Genomic DNA, 27,565 nt, shown 5'->3' with positions numbered 1-27,565 from the left:
AATTACATCATTCTCTGGCAAGAAAATTGCTTGCATATCAACTTCCAAATTACGTTGCTTGATGTAAAAAATAGGTCTTCGGTCTTTTCAGTGATTGAGCCATGACTGAATTGAATATCCTTTGTTTTGGAACTAGTCCCCACACGAGAAAAAATGCATTAAAGATCAGTACCAGTTCAAACAAGATGAGCTTCATGCTGGAAACATGCAATAGTTAATAATATGTAATTACTCATGTTTGAAATTAGCTATTACATGGTTCAATGATATACAGATAAAAATATGTGATAAAAGCATTTATATTTTCGTACAAGTTTTATATATACAAGTTTATTATGTATGTTTTATATATAGGTATAAATATATTCCTCTTTTTTTCCATACTCCCTACCACTAGCTTTGAACATGAGCCAGCGGGATAACACACATATCAGTAGGCTGTGCTATGTTCTGAACCTTTAGCCTATTTGCCGTTAGCATTCGAGGATACTGAATGGTCCTTCGAATTTAGGCATTAGTTTATAGTTCAGACCCTTGCGCCATGTAATTTTAGGGTATATAGATTCAATCACCTACTGCATATGGTTTTGTTTGTTTGGCAGTTTTGTCATGATTCCTTTTCATGATTATTTGAGCTGCTTCTAGATTCTTAGGAAGTATATTGAACCTGCTTACGCTAGCATTCAGGTATCCTTTAAAGTATTGGATAAATTGTTTGTCGGTGTAATAATATGGAATGGTGTCCTAGCGGGAGTGCTGTAAAGTGTTTCATGTGGCGACATTTTGATAGATATATGGTAATTGTGGTAAAGAGTGCTTAACACCGTGGGGATGGCCATGTTCCAGTTGGGATCCATACCCCTGAGTGTGACTCGTAGGACATTTAACACCTTCCTATTTACCATTTCTACTAACCCATTTGACTCTGGGTGATAAATCATGGTACTGATTTTCTTAATGCGAAGGAATTCGCACAAGGAGTTAAGAAAGTGATTATTGAATTCTCCACCGGAGTCAAACACTATAATGTGTGGAATTCCGTGTTTACAGAATATATGATTCATAGAATTTCCTGGTGCATTCATTGCGGTTCCCTCGAGTAGGTTTCCTTCACGTGGTGAGAGGTAAGGGATTCTGCCTTCAAGTTTGCGAAGGCCGGATCCTGACGGAACGCCTACAAAACTTTTGGCATTAACTTGCGTGGACATTTCCACTTTCGAAAAATTTTTCTGCTTAGGTGAGTCTGGGAGGGGTTCGTGTTTGGAGGGGGTTTGCATTCAAAGCTAATTGTGGGAGTTGTGGTGGTGAGTCACCACCCAATACGGTTCGGACCGGGCCCAAGAGATGGTGATGGGATTTTCCCATTGCTATCTCAAGGGCGGAACCATCTCCAGGGGATCAGCCCATCAGAATCCAGGGGGGGGCTGGTTTTTGGGATGGGACTCCTGGCTTTTGTCCGGAAGCCCACCAATATGTTTGGAGTGGGGAGTCTGTCCCATTAGTGGGGGTAGAACTCCCAGCAGGCAGATTGGCTTATACCTGGCCACTGCAAGCATATTGGTGCTATCCCGAAAGGGTAGGGTATGGGGCAGACCGTGGGGAAGCAACTTCTACGTGTGCCATTGGTGGAGAATGTCGGACCCTGTCTAGTCCGCGATACCTTGTTGGTCTTCCCAAGCAGTTGTTCCTTGGTGCCCAGCTGTTGATCCAACTAAATGAGTCAGCCCTTTTCCTTTTACTAAAACTTTTCGTCCTTCTTCTTCCTCCCTCTATAAGGCACGGTTTTTATGTTGATGACTTGGATTGGTTTTGGACATGATTTGGACTTGTTCATTTGGATTTGATGGAGGGTGAGGACGGTTGGCATGCCACCTCACCCGTAGAACTCGAGTACCTAACGTGGTCGAGCGAGGGAAAGTTTAGATGTCAAACCCCGTTCTTAGTGCTGGGTCTGATCTCGACGGACATCATGACGCCTTAAGCACTGAGGGTGGGGTGTATATCTGGGTCCCCCGGTACCCCTATGGCGCCCTGTATGGGATAACACTGTCCTCTAAATGTGGCTCCATGGTGGGTGGGGGACTACCTGGACGAATCATCAATTCTACGTCTTATGGACACACTAAAACCTTCTGTTGACGACTTGGGCAAGGATAAGGACAAGGAAAATTTTGGTAATTCTTCCATTGTGACTTTGGAGCCTTTTTCTAATGAGCTCCTTGTTTACAAACATTTTGTATGTAAAACCAGTTCCTTTAGACTGAATTATGAAACCTTATTCAATGAATTTTGTAAATTTGGGAACGTAAAAGAATTACGGAATAGACTTGGAAAAAATTACGGTTGTTTTGAATTTTGGATATTTTTCAACAATGAATCGGAAGCTCACACTCTATGAGTGGTTGGACTTGTAGAGGCAGAAGAGGTCCCTAGGTATCTTGAGATATATAGACCACCAACTGAAACTAAAGATTCGAATAAAATAAGTAAAACCCCCAGATCACCAGACCCAGCTAAGTGGTTGATTATTTCAACACATGGTGAGAGAGGCAACCTCTTCAAGGTGAAAAGGTTGGTAAGCCAGAAGATCGGCAATGTTGGGAGCCCAGAAGTAACTCGCTTTGGGCGTAATAGTTTTTTAGTTCATGCCAAGACCAATGTTCAATCAGTAATGCTCCTAAATTTAAAGCTTGATCCCGAAGGTATGATAAAAGAGGTAAAACCTCACTATAATTTTAGTTACGCAAGGGTGTCATCTTCAATGAAGATTTACATGAAATGGACGAAGAGGAAATTTTGGAGATGTGTCCAGACGTGGTTTTGGAAGGTTTTCAAGGTGCCCCGCTCGTCTATGATTATTTTAACATTTGTAAGTCCTTTTTTGCCATCTGAAATTGTTCTTGACAATGAAATTATGAAAGTTCGTCCATATAGACCGAGAGTGCTCCAGTGCTTTAAATGTTTTGGCTTTGGACACTCCTCAAATATTTGCACCAGAAATAAACTTTGTGAATCGTGTGGCAAGCCTGAGCATGAGGAATGTTCTGAACCGGTAATTTGTGTGAACTGTAAGGGTGACCATCGAGCCCGAGATAAGAAATGCAGTGAATTTAAAAAAGAACAGGAGGCATTACTTAAATCTATTGCTGAACACATCAGTGTGGGACAGGCCAAGAAGCTGTTGGGAAAGAAAACTTATTCAGATGCCTTGAAGGCACAACAGCCGGATATTGCTACTTCTGGTGCCCCTTCTGGTGGTGCTCCCCGGGGGTCCCCTAATGGGGTTTCCCATGCCCTCTCTGGTGGGACTCCCCGTGGCCCCCCTGTTGGGGCTCCCCGTGCCCCCCCTGTTGGGGTGGGCTCCCCGTGCCCCCTTCTTGGTGGGGTTTCCCACGCCCCCTCTGGTGGGGCTCCCCACGGGCCCCCTAGTGGGGCTTCTCATGGCCCCTCTGCGGGGCTCCTCATGTTGTAGAGAGACTGGTCAAGCCAGGGGACCCCTGTTGTTTTCAAGGGTTCAAGCCCCTCGAGTAGGTTTCCTTCACGTGGTGAGGGGGTAAGGGATCCTGCCTTCACTCGTGTGAAGGCCGGATCCTGACGGAACGCACTACCAAACTTTTGGCAATAAATGGTGTGGACATTTCCACTTTCCGTCTAATTTAACTACTAAGGTGAGTCTGAGAAGGGATCGTTGGTTAGGAAGGGTTTGCATTTGAAGCAAATAGTGGGAGTTGTGGTGGTTGAGTCACCACCTGATATGGTTTTGGACCTGAGAGTAAGTAATGGATTTTCCCATTGCTATCTTGAGTGCAGAACCATCTCCAGGGACTGGCCCATCGGAATCCAGGGGGAGCTGGTTTTCTGGGGGTGGGACTCCTGGCTTTTGTCCGGAAGCCCACCAATACGTTTGTGGTGGGGAGTTGATTCCCATTAGTGGAATCAGAGCTCCCAGCAGGCGGATTGGCTTATACCTGGGCCACCACAAACGTATTGGTGCTATCCGGTATGGTAGGGTATGGGGTTGACCATTGGGAGTCACTCACTAGTGCCATTGGTGGAGAATGTGAATACCTGAGTGACTCACGATACTTTCTTGATATAACCAAGTAGTAAGAGTTTTATTTTTTTTTTTAGAAAACCAAATATGGATCCGGACTATGAACCCACATCCCCTGGGAAAATGGACTCACTGGCACCGTTGACGACTTCTTGCTCAAACAAAGACCATTCTTTGAACCCCCCAGACGCCAATAATAGTAGAGTGATGCATTTGAAAGTTATACATATGAAAAATATTCCACTTCAGTGTAACTATGAGGATATCTCGACATCTTTGAACATGTTTGGCAATATAGCGAGATTCGTATGAACTTTCTTGACACAGAAGGACATGGGAAGCTTGGGTAACATTTGATAAACAGGAAGATGCTTTTAAAGCAACCTGTAGTATTGATACCTTGAGTGTATGTAACTCATTATTAAAGGAGCCTTGGACGGATAAAAGCCCCAGAAACTTAGACATTTATAAACCTGCAGAATGGAATCCAATCAACTCCAATAGTAGCAACGTTGACGAAATAAGAGTCCCCCAACCTCCTAAATGGCTGGTAGTAAAAGCCAAGGAGGAAAACTTCAACTATTACAAGTTTAGTAAGTACCTTCATTCAAAAAATAGGTGGCATAATGAGTGGTGACATTAGTAGATTTGGTAAGAGCTCTGTACTTATTCATGCAAAATCTAAAACTCAGTCACAGATGCTAACAATGATGAAAGTTTGATAACAACGATATATAGAGAAAAATTAGTCTCACTTAAATTTTAGCTATGGAAGAGGTGTGTTTTTTTTCCCGATAGAGACTTTGTACGAGTTTACTGAAGCAGAAATTTTAGATATGTGCCCATCAACTGTATGGAAAGTGAAAAAGGTCCCAAATGGCAACATGATGATTTTTACTTTTGAAGACAGTAATGTACCATCTCATATAGTAATAGAAAATGAAAGAGTGCGAGTTAGACCTTTTCAACCAAAAGCATTACAGTGCTTTAATTGTTTTAAATTTGGTCATCCATCTAAAGTTTGTAAAAATAATAAGATGTGTAATAATTGCTCTGCCCTAGAACATGGCCCATGCTCAGATATACCTAAATGCATTAATTGTCAGCTAGAGCACAAATCAGTTGATAAAATATGTGAAGAATTTAAAGTTGAAACAGCAGCAGTTAATAAAGCATATACAGAGCAAACATCAGTATTGGACATGCAGACGACTCTTGGGAAGAGCCAAGAGTTATTCTAAAGCCCTTACTACCACAAGGGCTCCTTCCTCATCCTCAATGAAGGATGCCTCAGCCCCTGTGGTTCAACATTCCACCACTAGGGCTCCACTCCAATCTGCTGATCCTTCTTCATCCTCAATAAAGGATACTTCTACTCCTGTGGCCCGACATACTGGGCCAAGTGCTCAGCCTAGTAAGGTTAGAGCACAATCGGCAAAGACGGACAAAATAAACATTCCATATAACAAACTGGATATCTCCCTCAACCTCCCTCTACTCCTCCTTTTGCATTATCTCAGGCAGAATCTCTGCCTGATTTAATGGAATTAGAGGGAAAAAAACAAATGAAGAGGGTAAGAACACCCTCATCCTCTCCTCCATTAACTCCAACAAAAGACAAAACCAAAATCAATGAGCAAACTGGCGAAGAAAAACAATCATCAAAAACTTACAAGCAAAGCTTCCCATCCACTAAACATTCAAAAATGACCTTGAATAGAGGACTACCCTCCAAAACCTAGACACCTTCTCTTCAATTTTACAGTGGAATTGTCAGGGACTTCGTGCAAAATATGAGGAACTTAAAGTGTTACTCTATAAAATACTCCCCTATTGCTGTATGTTTACAAGAAATAATGCTTGATGTCCACACACCTTGCCCTAGAGAGTATATATCATATAGAACACAATATAATTTGGAAGTGGGAAGACATGGAGGTTGCCTTATTTATGTTCGCAGGGACATTCCTCATTTTCCAATCCCACTAAATACACCTTTACAGGCTGTTGCGGTTCAAATTCACCTAAGACGAAAATACACACTCTGTTCCCTTTATCTTCCACCAAACAATCCCATCACTCGAGAAGAACTAATTGATTTACTTCATCAGCTTCCACGACCATTTCTTCTCATGGGAGACTTAAATGGCAGACATCCTTTATGGGGAGATGTGACATCAAATCAAAAGGAAATATTATAGCTTCCATAATAGAAAATGGAAGATTTAGGACTTTTAAATACTGGAGAACCACTCATTATCATATCCAGACAGGTACATCTCATGCTTAGACCTTACAATATCTAGTTCCAATTGCACGATGGATTTCAGATGGAAGACCAATGATGACTGGCAAAGCATGACCATGCTCCCATAATAATAAATTCCAATGATGACCCACCAGTTCAAAGATCTCCACGGTGGAATGTTGAAAAAGCAGACTGGAACAAATTTCAAGAGCTAAGCGAAATAGAAAGTGATGCAAATGACTTCCCAACGGCAGATGATGCAATCGATTTATTAAATGGGACATTCCATACAGCAGGTATACATTCTATACCAAAAACTACAGGTCTTTTTAGACGACGCCCAGTCCCGTGGTGGTGTGAAGAGCTCACACTGTTACACCGAGTCACAAGAACATCACTTACACGTTATCGTAGACACCGAACTATAGCAAACATGATAATATACAAGCAGAATAGAGCACGTTTTCGAAAGGCAATGAAAACTGCTAGAAGGCAGTCATGGGCGTCATTTGTATCATCCATTAACCACCGAACACCTATCTGCAGTATATGGAAGAAAATAAAAAAGATCGCTGGGAAATTTACTCCCAGTCCTCCCCCAGTACTTAAAGTTAATGACAACCTCATCGCCAACGCAAAAGATGTCAGTGATAAACTCGCCGATCATTTTTGCACAAGTTTCTAAAAAACAAATCTGACAGTTCCCCTGGATATCAATATAGAAGAAGAGAAGAACAACTGCGATTAGACTTTTCCACAGATAAGATCGAGCCATATAATTTACCCTTTACAGAAAGGGAATTTGATGCTGCCCTGGCCAGCAGCAATAACACTGCCCCTGGTCCGGATGAAATTCCCTATCAAATGTTTAGGCATGTTTCAAAAAATACAAAACTATTTATAATAAGTATAATTAACCGATTATGGCATGAAAGTAGCTACCCAGTCATATGGGAATTGGCTTTTGTATTACCTTTTGTTAAACCAGGTAAAGACCCTTTTTCAGTGGTTTAGTTATCGACCAATAGCACTAACTTGCTGTTTATGCAAGTTAATGGAAAAAATGGTGGATACAAGATTTGTCTGGTATTTAGAGCGTAATGGTATTTTCTCACCCTCACAATATGGATTTAGAAAAATGCACTCGGCAGTAGATGTCCTACTGCAGCTGGAAACCTCCATATGTGAAGCATTTGCCTCCAAGCAGCACCATATAACTATTTTTTTTTGATATTGAGAAAGCTTATGATACTGCTTGGAGACATGGCATTCTTAAGACAATTCATACCTGTGGTCTACGAGGAAAATTACCCCTATTCATTAAAGCATTCTTGAAATGTAGATATTTTCAAGTTAAAGTGGGCAACACATTATCAGATAGAAGATGCCAAGAAGAGGGTTGTCCCACAAGGAAGTGTGCTTAGTGTCACACTTTTTGCGTTAGCAATAAATGGTGTCGCGTCTGTTATACCCAAGGATGTATTGAGTACCCTATTCGTAGACGATCTTTCAATATCTGTTGCTGCATCACGAATGTCAGTTGCAGAAAGGAAATTACAATTGACATAAATAAGTATAGTAAACTGGGCTGAACAACAGGGATTCAATATCAGCCAGTTAAGACTACTGTTATGCATTTTTGCCACCTTCGGGGAGTACACCCTGACCCATACCTTTATCTGTACACCATATAAATCCTTGTGTTTAAGAGGTACGCTTCTTAGGCCTCATATTCGACAAAAAACTCAATTGGCTTCCCCATCTGAAACATATTAAAACCAAGTGCCTGAAGCTTAAGTATTTTGAAAGTATTATCTAATACCAACTGGGGTGCAGACAGTTATAAAACTACACAAATCACTTATTATTTCAAAGTTACTTTATGGATGTGAAATATATTCTTCTGCTTCATCCAATCGTCTTGCAATCGTTAGATTCAGTACATCATACCGGTATACGCCTTGGCAACAGGTGCCTTTCGATCTTCTCCCATCTTAAGTTTATTAATTGATGCGGGAGAAATCCCACTAGAGTTATATCGCCAATCATCAATTATCGATATTGGTTTAGGGTTCAGAGAATCCCCAACTCTAAAGCCTTTGAAGCAGTAAATAGAAATTGTTTCAACAACTTTTATGAAAATCATCCAAGATTTCCTAAGCCTTTTAGTTTTAGAGTGAAAAGATCTTGGAAAAAATGAATATGTCAAGAAATCCTGTATGTCCAGTTAATTTACCAATTACCCCAGCATGGAAATTACCTGTAATTAAATTTTGTAAATATTTTAAAGGTATTAAAAGAGAAAATCGATACAGAAATCAGAGTATTATTTTTAGAACACGCTGCAGAGCACTCAGGCTCTACATTTGTTTTTACTGATGGCTCCAAAACAAACTGATGATGGAGTCGGATATGGAGTTTTTTAGTGATGATTTTAGCCGCAGAGGAGCACTACCCATCATAGCATCGAACTTCACAGCGGAACTGTATGGAATTTTAACAGCATTGGACATATTGCAACCCTCCAGAATTCCACTAACATCACCATCTTTTGTGATTCCAAAAGTGCATTACAGGCACTTGAAATTTTCAATACTGATCATCCAATTACATTGAAAATCTCACAGTGGGTATTTCTACATCAGCGTAGAGGGATTACTATATCTTTTTTGCTGGGTCCCAAGCGCACGTAAATATATATGGAAATGAAAAAGCAGACCACTAGCTAAATCAGCAGCAACCAATATGATACCAAGACCAATTGCTGTAACCATATAGAGACTTTTTTCCTAGTATATCAAAGTTCATTGCAAGTTATTGGGAACAGCAATGGAACGAAGCAGGACCAAATAAAATGAAAGAGTTTGCCACACGTACACACCCTTGGAAATATGAAATCTATGCCTAGAAATGGGAAGTAACGATATGCGCCTCGTATAGGACATACAAGATTGACACTGGGTATCTCATGAGTGGTGAATACCAACCTTACTGTGATGACTGTCTCGTCGCGATGACTATTAGCATTTGCTAGTTTGAATGTCCTAGTCATCGGGAACTGAGAGAGCAGCTTTAAAGACAACGAGATAGAGATGGTAGTTTTTACAGTTTGACAAAGATTTTGGGTGAAGAAGCGCAGTATGATTATGAGTGTGTGGTTGAATTTTTAAAAAGAAGTTGGAGTTTTTAACGAAATTTAGGTATTTCGCTTTTATGTATGTGTGTAGTTTTTTAGCTTTGGTTTTTTAGAAAGAATGTATGGAAACGTGATAAATGTATTTATTGCCTGTTTTGTGTTTCTAGTATGAAAGCCTTTGCCTCTGTGCAATTTTTTATTTAATCTAAATTCATTCATTATTATCCTATAGACCTGTTTTTGGTCCAAGCTCGTGGCTTTTGGCCTTGACCTTGCATTTTATCTAATCCTTTGGGCCAGCCCCATGGGAGCTGAAGGTCGGCTCGGTGGCCTGTTAAGTTAAAAATATTTTATAATAATAATATAATTTAGCTTTGGTGGTGTTTAATGCGTAAATAGCATCTTTGGCGCTAGCTATAGTATAATAACTGATGCGGAATTTTAAGAGTTTTTATGATGTGTGTGTGTGGATTTTCCCAAATTGGTTGTCCAAATGGCTTCATTCGGCGTCAATGATCCTGGTAGTCACGACGCCAGATAATTATTAATTATTCATTCATTCATTCAAAAGGGTTCAAGCCAGGTCTCAAATTTGTTGACGACTTTTCTCTGTCAGGGACATTGCCTGACATTGAGCCCTCACCTGATCTTGACATTACAGTGCACCGTGGAGATGACGGTGAGGAGATAGAGGCCCTCTTTATTCGTCAGAAGAGGGCCCTTTCTCCCTCTTCGCCTCATTCACGGTCACTCAGCAATCGTAGAAAGAACAAAAGTAAAACTGAAAGGGAAGTGAAAGTCCAACTTCTAAAAGATCTGTAACACCTAGATCTAGGTCAAATAGTACTGGTAAAACTGATAAGATCTCTCTCACCTCAGGACACAGATTCCTAAAATAGTATGGGGAATAAAGAATCCTTCCTGTCTTCCATCCCTCCTTCTAAATAATGGCTCTCATGCAATGGAACATCCGTGGATTTATACCAAATAGAGAGCAAGTTCAGGTTATGTTTAGGGAACATGATTTATCTGCGATGTGTCTACAAGAGACAAAGTTGGGAGAGCACACACCCAATGTGGGTTTTAATTATTCATTTCACAGGTCTCCACCCCTGATAGGTGTACGTGCTCAGGGAGGCACAGGCATCATAGTCCGCAAGTCTGTTAATCACAGGGTTGTTCAATTGAACACTGTGTTGCAGGCTTGTGCAGTCCAAATTTTTAATTGTAAATGGATCACAATTTGTTCTCTCTACCTTGATCCATCATTAGAAAGTAGATTGCAGGATGCGCAGGTAATCCCCGTCAGCTAGAATTAAACGATCTTCAGCACGACTGATAGACCAGCTTCCTAAACCCTTCATTTTGATGGGGGATTTTAATGCAAGCACACCCTCTGGGGAGAGCCAAACTGCGACCAGTGGGGTTTAATAATATTTTTAACAGCTGCTTGACTTAAATGACATCACTTTAATGAATGATGGTTCCCCTACAAGACATGAATGTTTTTCATAATACTGATTCAGCCATTGACCTCACTATCTGCTCTTCGTCTTTGAGGTTAGATTATCAGTGGATAGTAGACCAGAATGATCATGGCAGTGATCATTGGCCCATTCACTTAAAGTATATGAAAAATATTCCATCTCCATGTTTACCAAATGGAAGGTAGGGGAGGCTGACTGGGGATTATTCAAAAAATCTACTGAAGTTGATAAGAGATAACTGATTTTAGAGCCCAACATCTGCTTATGAGTATTTAATCAATATATTGCTGTGTGGTGCCATGCTGTCTATTCCTCGAACTTCTGGTAAACCTCGTCGTCCTCTAGTACCTTGGTGGAGCGATTCATGTGCCTTGAGCCGCAAAGCTAACAAGAACTTGCTAATCAAAGAGATATCGTAGATATCCTTGCTTGGTCAATAAAATTATCTATAAAAGAGCTCTTGCTAAGCAAAAGAAAACATTTAAGCAGGCAAAGAGGAATCGTTTATCAGATATATAAGCGAGTGAAAATATGATTCCCCTATGTCATTAGTCTGGAACAGAATCCGAAAGCTGCAAGGGAAATTTTCTCCACCTCCCTTGCCCTATAGTGAAAATTGATGGCTTACTCATATCTGATTCTGGAGAAGTTGCAGAAACCTTTGGTAGGCATTTCTCCAATATATCTAGTGCCCTACATTACTCTACTGCATTCAGGAATATTAGGGACGGTCCACACGGTTGTTCCTGCTGTTAGTTCAAATTCAGAGTCATATAATCTTCCTTTCACCATGAAAGAATTAAGATCATGCAATCTCGTTATCTTCCCCAACATCTCCTGGGGAAGATGATATACTGTACTCAATGATTTTTAATTTGCCTAGAAGTACAAACGAAATTTCTTTTAAGACATTTTAAACAGTTTTTTATCTTTCGGAACTTCACCAGTGTCTTGGAAGATATCGATTATTGTACCTGTTTTAAAACCTTTTAAACTTTTAAAGATTCCTTCCTTCCTAAGAACTATAGGCCAATTGCTCTAACTAGTTTGTGTTAGCAAGATTTATGAGAGGATGGTCAATGCTCGACTTGTGTGGTATTTGGATTCAAAGAATCTTTTATCTAATCGGCAGTTTGGCTTTAGGAAAAATAGAAGTACTTCTGACCCTTTGATGTTCCTTACTCGGGAGATACAGAATGCTTTTGCTGTGCAAAACCAGACTGTTGCAGTGTTTTTTTGACTTGGAAAAAGCCTACGACACTACCTGGCGAGGGGGTATCCTTTTGCAACTTGTTGAGTGGGGTGTTGTGGGTAATTGTTCTATTGTCTGAAAGATTTTTTGTCAGAACGTTACCTGAAAGTAAGAGTGGGCTCTTACATTTCCTCTGCTTACCCTCAAGAAGAAGGGTTACCTCAGGGAAGCGTCCTTAGTCCAACTCTCTTTAATGTAGCTGTCAACGGCCTACTAGAACAGTTCCTGTCGGGGTGCATGGTCTGGCCTTTGCTGATGATTATGCAATAATCTGTAGCAAGTCTACAGCTGTCGAAGCTTGTCAAAAGATCCACAGACTGCTATTAATGCTTCAACATTATGGGCCAGTGCTAAAGGTTTCAAATTTTCACCAGAAAAAACCAAAGCTATACGATTTTGCCGATTAAGAGAGTGGAAGAGATCCCTACGCTGTTTTTTTAAATGATTCGATTTTACCTTATGAAGATAGCATTAAGTATCTAGGTATTACATTTGATAAGAAATTAATTAACTTTTGCTCAACATGTTAATGAAGTTGTATGTAACGTGAAGCTTCGTCTTAATATTTCTAAAAGTTGTTTTCTAATTTTTAAATTGGGGGTGCAGATCGAATCACCCTTTTGAGGATGTACCAGATTTTATGCCTAAGCAAAACAATTGATTATGGTTGTCAAATTTATGGTTGTGCATGCAAGACAACACTGCAGAAATTAGATGTTGTCCATAATTTGGCTTTACGTATTTGTACGGGAGGCCTATAGAACTTCTCCAGTAGAAAGCCTATATGTTGAGTCAGGTTTTCCCCCACTATTTATCCTCCGTAGGGAGGAATTAGGCTTGAGAGTCATATCAAGAGTACTTACATCAAGCTGAACCTAATTAATAAGTATGTTAGAGAACCAACTGATAGAGCCCCAAATAGACCTAGACTGCCAAAGCCGCTTGAAGTTCGACTAGCAAGCTCTGCCAGGGAGGTGGGATTACTACCCCCTGCAGTAGCTGAAATTTCGCCCTCAAAATTTCCTCCTTGGAATAGGCCACTCTTAGAAATCTGCCCAATTAGGGACAGCAGGAGTATCAGCTCTGGTGCTCATTGGCAAGTTTTTTGGACCATGCTTTTGAACATGGTGATTCTCAACATATATATACTGATGGTTTCGAAGGGTTCTGATGGTGTTGGTTGCTCTGTAGTGACTAGTGATAATATTATTAAAAAGAAGCTTCCATCTAATTCCTCTGTTTTTACAGCTGAACTGCTGGCAGTTTTGACTGCTCTTAAATATATTTTTATAGTTCTTATACTAACAAGGTTTTTGACTATTTTTACCGACTCTTTAAGTGTTTTATCTTCTCTTAAAAGCCTAGTCTCTTGCAACCCTTTAGTGCAAGAAGTACAAGATTGGTTTTATCTTTTAATTAATAGAAGAGGTTTTTCTGTTAGGTTTTGTTGGGGCTCCGTCCCATGTTGGAATTGTTGGGAATGAGCGAGCCGACGCTGCTGCTAAAGCTGCAACTAGGCTTAGGCACATTTCCAACATGGGCGTCCCTGATTCCGATTTTAAAACTAACCATTCGATTTTATTGTAGAGACCACTGGCAGGCCCACTGGTCTACTTTAGATAATAATCTTAAATTAAAGTCGATTAGGCCTTCTGTTCATCCTTGGCCTCATAGCCGGATGGATAGAAGGTCTGAGATAGTTTTAGCTAGATTACGTATTGGCCACACTAAATATACTCACGGGTATCTATGATGAGTGGAGCGGATAGGCAGGTTCCTCGCTGTTCCACCTGTCATGTGGATTTGACTGTTGTGCATATTTTGGTGGAGTGCCCTCATTTTGAAACCAAACGTAGAGCTTGTTTGCTGGCAAATAAGACACTTGCCGATATTTTAGGTGAGGTGCTCAGGCAGAGCAAATTATGACATTTTTAAAAAATATTGGGTCCTGTTTTCTTTTTTACGAATTGTAATATCTTTTAATTGTTTTAGGTTTCTTGTTTGGTTTTTATGAATGAATGATTTGTTTGTTAGATCGGTTGTGTGTATGTTTCTTTGTGTGATAGCGAATTTTTTTTATTCTTAAGATATATATGCGCTGAATGGCCCCTCGGCTCCGCCGCGCTTGGCTATGTGCCAAAACTTTATAATCTAATCTAATCTAATCCAAGCAGGTTGTTGTGTGTGTGTGTGTGTGTGTGTGTGTGTGTGTGTGTGTGTGTGTGTGTGTGTGTGTGCGTGTATTCCCCCCCCCGCTTTTTTTTTTCCTTCAAAACTAACATGGATAATATGTCTGTACATTGTCCCCTGGATCCTCCGACTCTTTGGCACCGTTGACAACCCTAGGCTTGGATAAGGACCTCCCTTTGCCATCCCCTCCCCAACCTCCTCCAATGAAAACATCAAAGATTCTTTGATTGTTACTACAAGCCCTTATGAGTTCAGAACAGAGGAAAGAATAGCAGATTTAATAATAGAAATAAGAATGCTAATCCTGATATTGGAATTTTACTTGGATCTCAAGAACCTGAGACTTATAATAAATACCTTTCTCTTGATCTCGACAAAAGCACAAAAGAACTGAATATATTTGATGTCCATAGAGATATTGTAAAATGCATTGGCAGAGAACCAAAGATAGCCTCTCAAGGTGAAGGAAGCTTGCTTGGTGGGAAGTTTCATCACCAGATGAAAGTAGAAAATTACTGTACTATTAGTGCTGTAGAAGGAAGCACAGCAAAATTCACTCCTCCACAAAATAGAATCAGTCTAAAGGAGTAGTGTATAGTACTGACTCCTACATTATTCTGAAGACACTCTCCGAAAAGAATTTGCTGATCAAAAGGTGGTTAATGTGAGACGAATCAAGAAAAAAAGTATTGGGAATATTACATCCAACACCTACTCTGATACTCACCTTTGATTGTTTGAGACTCCCTAAATTTCTGAAAGCTGCATGGCTTCACCTGCCAGTTAGACAGTATATTTCCCGCTCCCAGAAGATGTTTCCATTGCCAAATGTTTGGCCATTTGAATAACAACATGTAGGAAAAAAAGAAAGGAATGAACCAGCCCATATGCTTTAACTGTCGCAGAAAAGAGCATGGGAATTGTGAACTTACTGTGAGATTGCTAACTACACTTTGGTGTAATTAGTTGTATAACTACATACTGTATTTATACGTAACAATGTATTTATTATAATTGTACCTTTTACTCAAACTGTTGAGTACTGTAATTATTACTGTTTACCTTTTACTGAAATCTACAATGTATATTTAGTTTCTGTTAAGCTGCCATACATAATATATGAAACAACGAATTCTGTGTTCTTTCTTGCCCTGCCATGAACGAAATACAACATGGCGGGCGCAGTGATTGGTTTTGTTTATGCTGTCTACTGTCGTTCAAGAAGTACATTGTTAAATCTTTAGTACCCGTACACGATGGAGAAGCAAATCGAACAACTGGCAGTACTTGTGGCAAGGCAAGCAGAGATGGCTCATCATGCCCAAGAAGCAGCAACGAAAAGGGAAGAACGTTTAACCGCGATTCTAGAGGGTTTTGCTGGTACCTCGGGACATCATGGGAATCATCTCAGGCAAGGGCAGTTCCTGCACCACACTTGTCGGTCTTCTGTATCTCTTAAGAGTTTGGTTCGTGGCGTCACAAGTAGAGGGACATGCAGTGTTGACAAGAATGTCATCTCTCTCTCTTGCTGAGCAGCGGTCAGCATTGATTTCCGTGCTAGACGATGATTGGACCCGCACTCTGAGATAATGGGTCTCTCACTCGATGATGGAGCAGACTTGAAGACTATATTGGATACCATGGAGTTGCATTTGCGCAACCAAAGGAATGTCATCGTGGACCGACGCGACTTTCATACAAGAGTCCAGGAGTTGCACGAGACCTTCGATGATTTTTTGTGCGGCATTAAAGAGATTGCTTCTTTCTGTGATTTTTGTGAAACCTGCATGGAGAGCAGACTACGAGACAGGATCGTCGTTGGAACCAGAGATGAAGAGGCTTTGAAACGTATGTTAGAAGAAAAGAAGCTCACTTTGCAGATGGCTATTGATATTTGCAGAGCATCGGAAAATGCAAATGCCAGTCGTGCTGTTATTCGGGGCAGTGAAAAGTATAATGTTTCAAGAGTGTCCCAATACAAGCAAGGTCAGAAGGCAGCCCATTTAAAGCAGCAGTGCTTTAGGTGCGGAGGTGAGCGCCATCGTGATAAGAGGGCATGCAAGGCTCTAAACAGGGACTGCAAACAATGTGGTAAGAAAGGTCACTTTGCAGTGGTGTGCAGGTCAAAGGGACAGCCATGTCTCCTCAGAAGAAGAAAACTAATAATAAAAGCACATTCAAGCCTTCAAAGCAGAATCTATATCGTGTCATTGGAGATATTTACAGCAACTGTGCGTCATCACGTCCAACCCCTCAGATTTGCTCAGTACCATTCCTGTACTCACCCAAAGGATCAAGTTCAGTTATGTGGACACCTGACTCTGGAGCAGAGACAAACTGTGATAGGGACTTGAGAACGCTAAATCTCTTGAATTCATGAGAGTTCACTGGAGCCGATCATTATGGGTGGTCTTATTGCAGCAGATCGTCAACCTCTCACTAACATGGGTACTTTGAGGCTTTTTTAACTTTGGGGAATCGTAGTACGACAACAGTTTGTGTCAGTCGTCAAGGAAGTGAAAGGTGCACTTCTGAGCTGGTTTGATTGTGTAGCCCTGGAATATTACCAAAAAATTTTCCAGCGCAAATCACAGCATGTTACATGTTCAGTGTCGCAACCACATATAGCATCGAGAACCAAGAAGGTTTTGGAGCCACAAGTGACTCCTAACACACAGGATGTTGTGCAGTCTGCAAGTACCAGCAGTTTTGGTGTCTGTACCAGTGGCACTGGCCAAGATGGCCACACAGCAGAGACCCTACAGAAGCAGAGCGTGCAGACATGCAGCTTCCATCATTTCTGCTTATCCTCATGTATTTGATGCTTCAGCTACTCTAAGGGAAATGCAGGGAGGTCCTATGAGGATTCAGCTGTCAGCAGATGCACGTCCTTTTGCAGTGACCGCACCACGCACCATTCCGTATTTGTTGGAGATCGATATTAAAGCTCAGCTAGATGACTTGCTTGCTAAGGATATAATTGGTGAGGTTGATTACCCCACCGAATGGTGTCATCCGATGGTCCCCCTATTGCAAAGAAGATGGGTGGTGTGCGGTTGTGTGTGGACCTTACAAGACTTAACCGCCATGTGCGCAGACCTACATATCCAGTTCGATCCCCTCGTGATGCTATATCGTCAATTGGATGCTGGAGCCAGGTGGTTCACTACTTTGGATGCGAAGATGGGATACTTCCAAATCAAAATTGCTGAAGAAGATCAGATCTTACTTGCTTCATCACACCTTGGGGACGTTACAAATTCAAACGAGCCATAATGGGGCTTATATCATCTGGAGATGAGTACAATCGTCGAGGAGATCAAGCTTTGGGAGATATTCCACGTACTGTCAAAATTGTTGATGATATTTTGGTGTACGATTCTAGTTACCGTGACCACTTAGCCCATGTGATCACCTTGTGCAAAAATGTGACAAATTTGGAATGACCTTAAATCCTGACAAGATTTTATTTGCTCAACCTAATGTTGAATTTTGTGGTTACAGTATAAATCATGAAGGTTATAGTGTGGATTCTCGGAAGGTGAGAGCTATAGCTGAATTTCCAAAGCCACAAAATATCACTGATCTTAGGTCATTCATGGTTTAACCAATCAGCTTGGGAGCTTTTCTTCTGCGATTGCAGCTGCTGCGCAGCCACTCAGGGACCTGCTTAAACCTCGGAATGAGTGGTGCTGGACCCCTCAACATGACATGGCTTTCGAGAAAACTAAAGAAGCTCTCATAGCTCCTCCTGTTTTAGCTCATTTTGATGCATCTTTACCTACTATGCTCCAAACTGACGCATCCAAGTTACATGGTATGGGGTTTGTTTTGCTGCAACAACATGGAGAGGCTTGGAAGCTCATCCAGTGTGGATCCAGGTTTTTAACGGATGCAGAAACTAGTATGCCGTAATTGAGGTTGAGATGGCTGCTGTACTTTGGGTGGCAGTTGAGGAAATGCAGTGTTTACTTGGCTGGTTTGCCTTACCTTTTGACCTGGTAGTAGACCATCGACCACTTGTTCCTATTCTCAATTCAAAACTTCTTGGAGAAATAGAAAATCCTCGACTGCAGCGTATGAGAATGAAACTCTGCAGATTTACTTTTGCTGCACGGTGGCAAAGTGGGAAATGTCACAGCATGCCGGATGCACTCTCTCGTTCACCAGTTCAGAACCTTGTTGAGGACAATGATGTGCTGGATGTAATGCCAGATCCATTGCATGCTGCTGTTGTTATCGTCCTTACTAGCTACTTGTGAGGAGGGCATAAGGTTAGCTCCTCTACGGGACCAGACGCTGGATAAGATTCGTGATGCTTCTGCACATGATGGTGAATATCTGTCATTAAGAGATGTAATAATGAAAAGGATTTCCAGATCATAAGCAAATAACTTACCAGAAGAGTTGCGAGCATACTGGGGAATCGGGACATGCTGGCCGTGGATGATGGTTTGATAGTTTATGGGACCTAGACTTCTATACCTCGCGCCTGCGTAGCGAAACTTTACAGTGTCTACATGATGCTCACCAAGGAGTGGACCGCACCAAGCGTCGAGCACGCCAGACTGTATACTGGCCAGGGATTGACAGGGACGTTGAGAATACAGTGAAGTCTTGTTCTCGTTGCCGAGAGCTGTTACCAAGTCAGCAGAATGAGCCTTTGATGCAGGAAGACTTGCCAAGTCGAGTATTTGAGTCCGTGTCTGCTGATTATTTTCATATCTCTGGCAAGACATTTCTTGTGTACGTTGATCGCCTATCGGGTTGGCCGTATGTATCTTCGTGCAATGGATCAACTTCTGCAGCTCAACTAGTTAGTTTGTTGAGGCCAATATTTTCAGACACAGGTGTGCCTGTAGTACTGAAAACGGATGGAGGACCGCAGTTCGCTTCGTCAACATTGCGGCGTTTCCTTGCTCGATGGGGGTGGAACACCGCGTGACATCGCCCTATAATCCAAAAGCAAATGGTCATGCCGAAGCTACCGTGAAGATTATCAAGAAGTTTATTTTGACGACCACAAGAAATGCAAGGCTGGATGAGGATGAGTTCACACGAGGGCTTCTTGAGCTCAGGAATACTCCACGGGCGGACGGTAGATCTCCAGCGCAAATCTTGTTTGGACATCCATTGCGTTCCAGGATTCCGGCTCATCATCGTTCATTTGCAAAGGAATGGCAACGTACAGCTGACGAATGCGACATAAAAGCTAAGCACCTTCGGCAGCAGGCAAAGGAACGGTATGATGCCACTGCTAGACCACTCTCTAAGCTGAACCTTGGTATGTACGTGGATCTGCAAGACCCTAAGACAAAACGATGGGATAAACCAGGAGTTGTGGTCGGAATTGGCACGAGGAGGGATTACCTCGTGAAGACTGGGAGTGGGGCGCATCTATTGGAGAAATCGAGGTTCCTACGACCTCATCACCCTTTTTTGCCAGGAGACATTATTTCTCCGCCTATCTCGGTGTTGGGTGGCGAAGCTTCAGGATATGGAGATCGTAGATCACCTGCAACATCACCTAAGCCTGATACTCAGTTATCAGTTGCCTTACCAGTACGACGTAGTGGACGTCAGACACGGGCACCAGAGCGTTTAGAAATAAGATGGGACTCAAAATCATATAATAAATAAGGACCTTAAGATGCCAGGTATCCTTGTATTGCACCTGCCATCTTGGGGGGAGGTGTGAGATTGCTAACTACACTTTGGTGTAATTAGTTTGTATAACTACATACTGTATTTATCCGTAACAATGTATTTATTATAATTGTACCTTTTACTCAAACTGTTGAGTACTGTAATTATTACTGGGGGTTTTTTACCTTTTACTGAAATCTACATGTATATTTGTTTCTGTTTAAGCTGCCATACATATATGAAACAACGAATTCTGTGTTCCTTCTTGCCCTGCCATGAAACAGAAATACACACTTACTCCATGCTGCCCTAATTGTGGGGAGACCATAATGCAGCACATAAATCATGTATCAAGTATCTCATTGAAAAAGAAACACTTTATATCAAGACTCAAGAGCGCATTACATTTAAAGAAGCAAGACAAAAGACTTACAGAAAATCAACACCCAGAAGTCATTTGTGGATGCAGTAAAGGAAATGAGGAAAGACAAAAGAAATTGAATCTCAAAAAGTGTAATGAAGATAAAGAAGAAAAAATGGATGCTGGGAAAATTGTCAACAAGAGAACTTTAAGTGAAGAGTCTGTAACAATGCCTGAATCAAAAGTCAAGCACCTTGAGAAAGGAGATACATCCGTAGAAAAAGTTGATTCAAAACAAAAAATGAGTAAACCTTCACCATCCTGTGGTTCAGCTGACCCTCATAGAACATCGGAATTAATGGAAAATAATGAGTCATATCCCACTATCTTATCATACAACACAGCAGCAACAAATGTAGAACCTAAGGCAAACAAAATGTTAAACTCAGTTCAGCTTGGTTTAGACAATAAAATTAGACTAGCTGAAAATGATAAACCATACTGCAAGGGTCGAAGATAATACTAAAGATACTGCTGTTTCAAATACCATCATAAGTGATCACTTGGTACATTCAAATGACCCTCTAAGTACTCCTTCGACATCTGGAACTGTACCAAAAGTCCGTCACAAAACTCAGATGTCATCTTCGAAGAAAAAACATAACAAAACGATCTTAGACAGGGGATCATCCTCTAGAAATAGGTAACTTTCTCTGCTATATTGCAATGGAACTGCCAGGGACTTCGCGCCAAATATGAAGAGCTACTATGTTTTGATTTAATACTTATAATCCAGTATGCTTAGCATTACAGAGACTGTGCTAAGCAACGACAAAATGCTTACTCCTAAAAGAGTTTTTTGCATTCCACTCCCAATTCCCTATACAGGGAAATTCGGGTGGAAGTGCTCTTCTTGTAAGACGAGATTTAGCTCACTCAAAAAAATACAGTTGCAAACTCAATTACAAGCTGTAGCTGTCAAAATTTACTTTAAAAAGACTTACACAATTTGTTCATTGTATCTCCCTCCTAATAACCCAATACTTGAACGACAGTTAACACACTTGTATGAACAGCTACCCCGACCATTTCTGATATTGGGAGACTTTAATGGTCGACAGAACTTTGGTGACATTTTAACAAATCAAAGACGAAACCTTATCTTATCATCAATAGAAAATTCAGATATGATCCCTTTTGAATACTGAAAAACCCACCCTTTTCACATTCAGACTGGTGCATTTTCATGTATTGACTTATCTATCACCAGTTCTGATACATTCATTGACTTCAACTGGGAGGTATTGGAAGATCTATACGGCAGTGATCATTTTCCAATTGTCATCAGAACTGAGAAATATGAGCCAGTATACAGAATGCCTAGGTGGTGTACCAATAAAGCAAATTGGCCCCTTTTCGAGGAACTCAGTTATAACTGAACTAGATCCAAAAGAATATGCCAACAATGGATAAGCAGTGTTTCTATTAACCAATGATTTTTATGTTTTGCCAGATGAAAAGGCAATCCCAAAAACCAGTTGGAAAATTGCATCAGAAGCCTGTTCCATGGTGGAATGTTCAATGCAAAATAAAGACTTAAAGCCATGAGAGCAGATTTTACTAGGTACAGAAGACATCGCTGTGAATGCTACTTGATCTCCTTTAAAAAGGCTCGAGCCAAATTCAGATGGCAAATAAAGCATGCGAGACGAGAATCATGGGCACTTTTTATATCAACAATTACCTGGAAAACACCTATGACCAAGATCTGGACAATTATTAAGAAAATAGCAGGAAAGTACAATCCTAGTCCCCTGCCTGTTTTTAAAAGTCAACGGTGACTTTATAACAGACTCAAAGGCTGTAAGCAATGTTTTTTGCAGAACATTTTGCAATGATATCAAGTAGGGATGAAAATTCTCCATTCTACAGGGAGAGAGTGTTAGCAGAGTCTGAAACACTTGATTTTACCTCTTTTAAATCTGAATCATATAATATGCCTTTTACCATGGAGGAATTTTTATTTGCTCTTGGTAACAGTAAAAACACTGCACCTGGACCTCATGAATTTTATATGAAATGATCAAGAATACTTCAAAGGAAACTAAATTTTTTATTTTAAGTATTATTAATAGAATTTTTAAGGAGAGTGGTTACCCTAGTGTTTGGGAAACAGCAACAGTTTTACCCTTTGTCAAGCCAGGGAAAGATTCATCTGTCCCTACAAGCTATAGACCATAGCTTTAACTTCCTGTTTTTGTAAACTTATGGATAAAATGGTAAATTTTAGGTTGATATGGTTTTTAGAATCAAAGAAGATTATATCATCATCTCAGTGTGGCTTTTGCCGTATGCATTCTTGCACAGATGTATTGATACGTTTGGAGAATGCAATTTGTCAGGCATTTGCTTCCAAGCAGCATTATGTGCGGTTTTCTTTGACCTAGAAAAAGGCTTATGATACTACCTGGAGGCATGGAATTATGAAAGTCTTGCATGAAATTGGTCTGCGTGGAGAACTACCACTTTTTATTAAAAGTCTTTTTAAAAAACCGTTTTTTTATAAAATTTCAGAGTAGGTAGTACTCTGTCTATTTGAAAGAACAAGAGGAGAGTACCACAGGGAATGTGTTAAGTTGTCACTCTGTTTGCCTTAGCCATAAATGGGATAGCCTCAAAATTCCAAAAGATGTAATGTCAACAATGTTCGTTGATGATGTATCTATTTCGTGCGCTGCATCTAAAATGTCCTGTTGCAGAGTGAAAACTCCAGTTGGTAATAAATAAAGTTAACAATTGGGCAGCTGAGCATGGTATTAAATTTCCTCTGCCAAAACAGTTGTTATGCATTTTTGCCGTATCAGAGGGTTCATCCAGACCCAGATCTGTTTTTGAAATGGACAGAGACTTGCATGCATACAGGAAACAAAGTTTTTAGGCCTCATCTTTGACAGCAGGTTGACATGGGAAGCTCATCTCAGGAACCTCAAAGTCAAATGCATGAAGGCCTTAGATGTTTTAAAAGTCTTAGGTCCTACAAATTGGGGCGCTGATAGAAAGCACTTGTTACATGTTTATAAAGCAATAGTTGCTTCAAAATTGGCATATGGGTCAGAAATCTACTCATCAGCTACGACAAGGAGATTGGATACTTTGAATACAGTTCATCACGGGGGAATTAGAATTGCAACAGGAGCCTTTAGATCCTCTCCAATATCTAGTTTATTAGTGGATGCAGGTGAACTGCCCTTAGATTTGATAAGAAAATTTACCCTGTTGAATATTGGTACCGCATACAGAGAACTCCTGAGTCCTTAGCTTACAATACTGTTTTTAAAGGCAATTTTTGTATTTATGAAAAATATCCTTCATATCCAAAGCCTTTTGGATACAGGGTAAAAATATGCATTAGAGGAGCTCAATGTAATAAAAGGAAAAGTAATTCCAGCAAAATTTTCAAGATTCCCTCCATGGAAGTTGCTCTCGGTGAAATATTGTAAATGGTTTTCTGGTTGCAAGGCAGACTGTTCAGGTGATATTCTTAAGCAGAAGTTCCTTTTGCCATGCTGAAAAACATGATAACTCAAGGCAATTCTTTACCGATGGCTCCAAATCCAGTGCAGGGGCGTTGGGTTTGGAGTGGTATACCCTGACAGTAGTGTTAGTGGTGCATTAACCAAGTTGTGCTTCTATTTTTACTGCTGAACTTTTTTAGCATTTTAACAGCCCTAAAGAAAATTGTAACTTTAGAAGGAGATATTTTACCATTTTTAGTGATTCCGAGAGTGCCTTGGAAGCTTTGGCATCTTTATCCAGTACACCTGTGGTACTGGAAATAACAGAGTGGTTGTTTTTTATTAAAACAAAACAGAAGGCAGTTAAACCTCTGCTGGGGGTTCCTTCACATGTTGGTATTGTTGGAAATGAAACGAGCTAATGAATTGGCTAAGTTAGGTACATCAAAAAATCCAAGAAGTATAGCAATTCCCTGTTCAGACCACATTCCTGAAATTAAAAAGACTGTAGAATCAGTTTGGCAATTCTATTGGACAATAGAGAGTAATGATAAAATGAGAGAACTCACTGATGTAATCAACCCCTGGCCCTTATATGTTAAGAAGACCGTCGGAAAGAGACTTGCATTATGTAGGTTACGGATCGGCCACACATGGATTACTCATGGGTTTTTAATGAACAATGACCCTGAACCATTTTGTGAGGATTGTCTTGTTCCCCTCACAGTAAAACATTTAATAGTAGAATGCCCCAGCTTAATATCAGCAAGGAACCGTCATTTTAACGTAGTTGGAAGAATGGATCTTAAAATGGATGCCATTATAGGCAGAGATTTTAATGAGGATAAGCTTTTTAGTTACCTTCGAGAAGCAGGTCTTCTTGAAAAAATTTAGGTTAGTTTGGTCAAGATGTTTGAGTTTGTGATGTGTTAGTATGTGCAGTGTATATCATTTGCTTTTAAGTCTTTTTAGATCAGGAAATTTTTATGTACATAAATTTACCTCCAATTGATAGATCTATTACCATATATAATGTTTTAGTACTTTTAGTATCTATTTATTTTGACAGAACTCTGTAGAATTTGAAGTTTGCGGGGTGCCTATGTTGCTTGTATTTTTTGTTTACAATTAATTTGAAATAGGTGTGAGGTGAGATAGGTATTTCGTGTGGTTTTTGGGGGTTTTTCTGTAGTTCTCTGACAGATTTTTATATAAAACATATTTCTAGCATTTTAATTGACTTTTTCCTTTGCAATTCCTTTTAATGATACGGCGTCAATAACCTCATCGTTACGACACCAGTAAGAATTAATAAATCAATCAATCAATTGCGGTTTTTGTTTTCAAAGGTATTAATTCTGTGTATCTGGTCAATGCATCAATTAACACTAAAAGGTGACTTATTCCCTCTGTCAGACTGCGTAAAACCCTGTTAATAAATCTAAGTGTACTCTTCAAAAAAAGTTGGTTGGGGCACCCGGGGGGTAGGGCCCCCCAGGGTCGCTGACAGGTGTCTTAGAGTGCCCTTTGTTTTCATGACAAATGTGACAGTTAGCTAGTTAGCTATGTGTTATTTATATCTGGAAGCATTGTAGACCAGTAGAATAGTGATTTGGCTTTCTGTGACATGATAGAGAACCCGGGATGACCATGTAAGGGATTGGAATGCAACCAGTTTTGGACAGTCGGTATAAGAGAGATTGGTACTAATACCTGGACGTTAGTCACCTGCGGTGTACTTCAGGTTTTCCTCATCACAGATCTACGCAGAATATTATCCTTGATTATGTAATTCTGCTGCGCATACTTTAAAATATTAATTTTCTTTAGGATTTCATTCAAAGCGTCTATTATTTTACTTAACTGTGGATCTTTCTTTTTGTTCAGTCTGTACCAGTTCAGCGCTCCAACTGGGGTCTTCAAAGTGTGCTATCGTTTGGATTAATGAATTTTCTTGTTCGGATACTATTTTAACAATGGGTATGAAAGTTGCGATATCTTCTAGTTCAGCTAGGGGTATGAAAGTTGCGATATCTTCTATATTCAGCTAATGGTTCTGTGCATGTTGGTGTGGGGTTGCGCGATAATGCGTCAGTGATGATATTTGCTTTCCCAAGTAAGTACCCTATCTTTGCGCTAAAGTCCTGAATGATCATATGCCACCGATTTCTTTTGGGACTGATTAAAGCCTTTGAGAAGTCGGTGAGGGGCTTATGGTCAGTAAGGACCTTAACAGGATAGCCATAGATTATGAACTTAAAATTGTTTACTAATGAGTTAATGATAGCTAGCCCTTCCTTGTCTATTACTGCATATTTACTTTCAGTGGGCTTCATTTTACGTGAATAAAAGGCTATCGGGAAAAGCTGTTTATCATATTGCTGAAGTAGTACCCTCCTACCCCCTGACCTGAGGCATCCAGTTGTGATAAAGAATTCCCTACTGAATCAGGAAATTTTAAGATAGGAGAACTGCACAATTTCTCTTTCAAGGTATCGAGCACGCATGTTGGTGCGTTTCAGTCCAATTTATAAAATCTGCGCCCTTCTTCGTAAGATCAGTTAAAGGGAAGGAGCTGCTATGATTGAGTAGTTTACACACGAACCTACGACTAGTATCCAGTGCAACCCAGAAATTGTTGTATGCCATTAAACGTTAGTAGGTACTGGAAAGTTACAGATAGCCAACACCTTATCGTGGGACTACCTTAAGCCCTTGACTAGATACCATAAAACCTAAATAGACCAATTTTGAACCAGATAAACTTAAAAAAGGAAAAACTTTAAAAAGGCTTGTTTTAGTGAGCGCAGGACAGAAAAAAAGTACAATGATGAGAGAGAGGGAGAAACGCAAGTCTAATTAAAATACAGTATGGCTAAGTGGCTAATGATGTAACGATGAATAAAAACAAATAAACGAACATTAGATAATAAAAACTGAATAACTATCAGCATAATTATTGGCCCACAAGAAAGTGTATACTAAAAGTCCTCGGATGAAGTGTCAGCCATTTCAAACGTTGGTGAAAACCGAATGGTAGAAGAGCATTCTCTCTCTCTCTCTCTCTTCTCTCTCTCTCTCTCTCTTCTCTCTCTCTCTCTCTCTGATGCACCTTCCTCCCATTAATCGGGGGCCTCGTGGTTTGTCAATGACAAACAAAAGGTTGCTGTGTCAGAAGAAGTAAAAACTGTAAACATTCCAAAAAAAATGCTGTTTACATTCGTGTGCAAACAAACGTTTTTGGAAGCAACATTTATCTTCTTATTTTCATATTCTTTCACTGGAACAATAGGTACAGCCTCTTATTACATTGATAATTTTGTTTTGATTTTACTTTTTCTTCTTAACCTGAAATCTCTTCCACTGACAATAATCTATTACTTGATACCAAAACAAGACCTATTCCAACTGAAAACTGTATAATTTTATACCCTGAATTTATCGTTAACAGTTGTTTTCAATATTACCGAAAAACGAGGAATCTACACATCTTTCGCTGACATAAGTAACAATTACTAAAGCTTTTCCCATAGGCTTGCATTGCCTCATTTTGTAATATACCAAGACACTTGTGCAATGGTCAGTCACGAGAAACGCAAACCTCTAAGGCTGTGGAGTTTGAGAGAGAGAGAGAGAGATGGATTAGAAACATTTTACTAAGAAAACGAGGGTGACG

Source organism: Macrobrachium nipponense, chromosome 35, assembly GCF_015104395.2.
Source record: "Macrobrachium nipponense isolate FS-2020 chromosome 35, ASM1510439v2, whole genome shotgun sequence".
NCBI lineage: Eukaryota > Metazoa > Arthropoda > Malacostraca > Decapoda > Palaemonidae > Macrobrachium > Macrobrachium nipponense.
Note: the sequence above shows the minus strand (reverse complement) of the source record.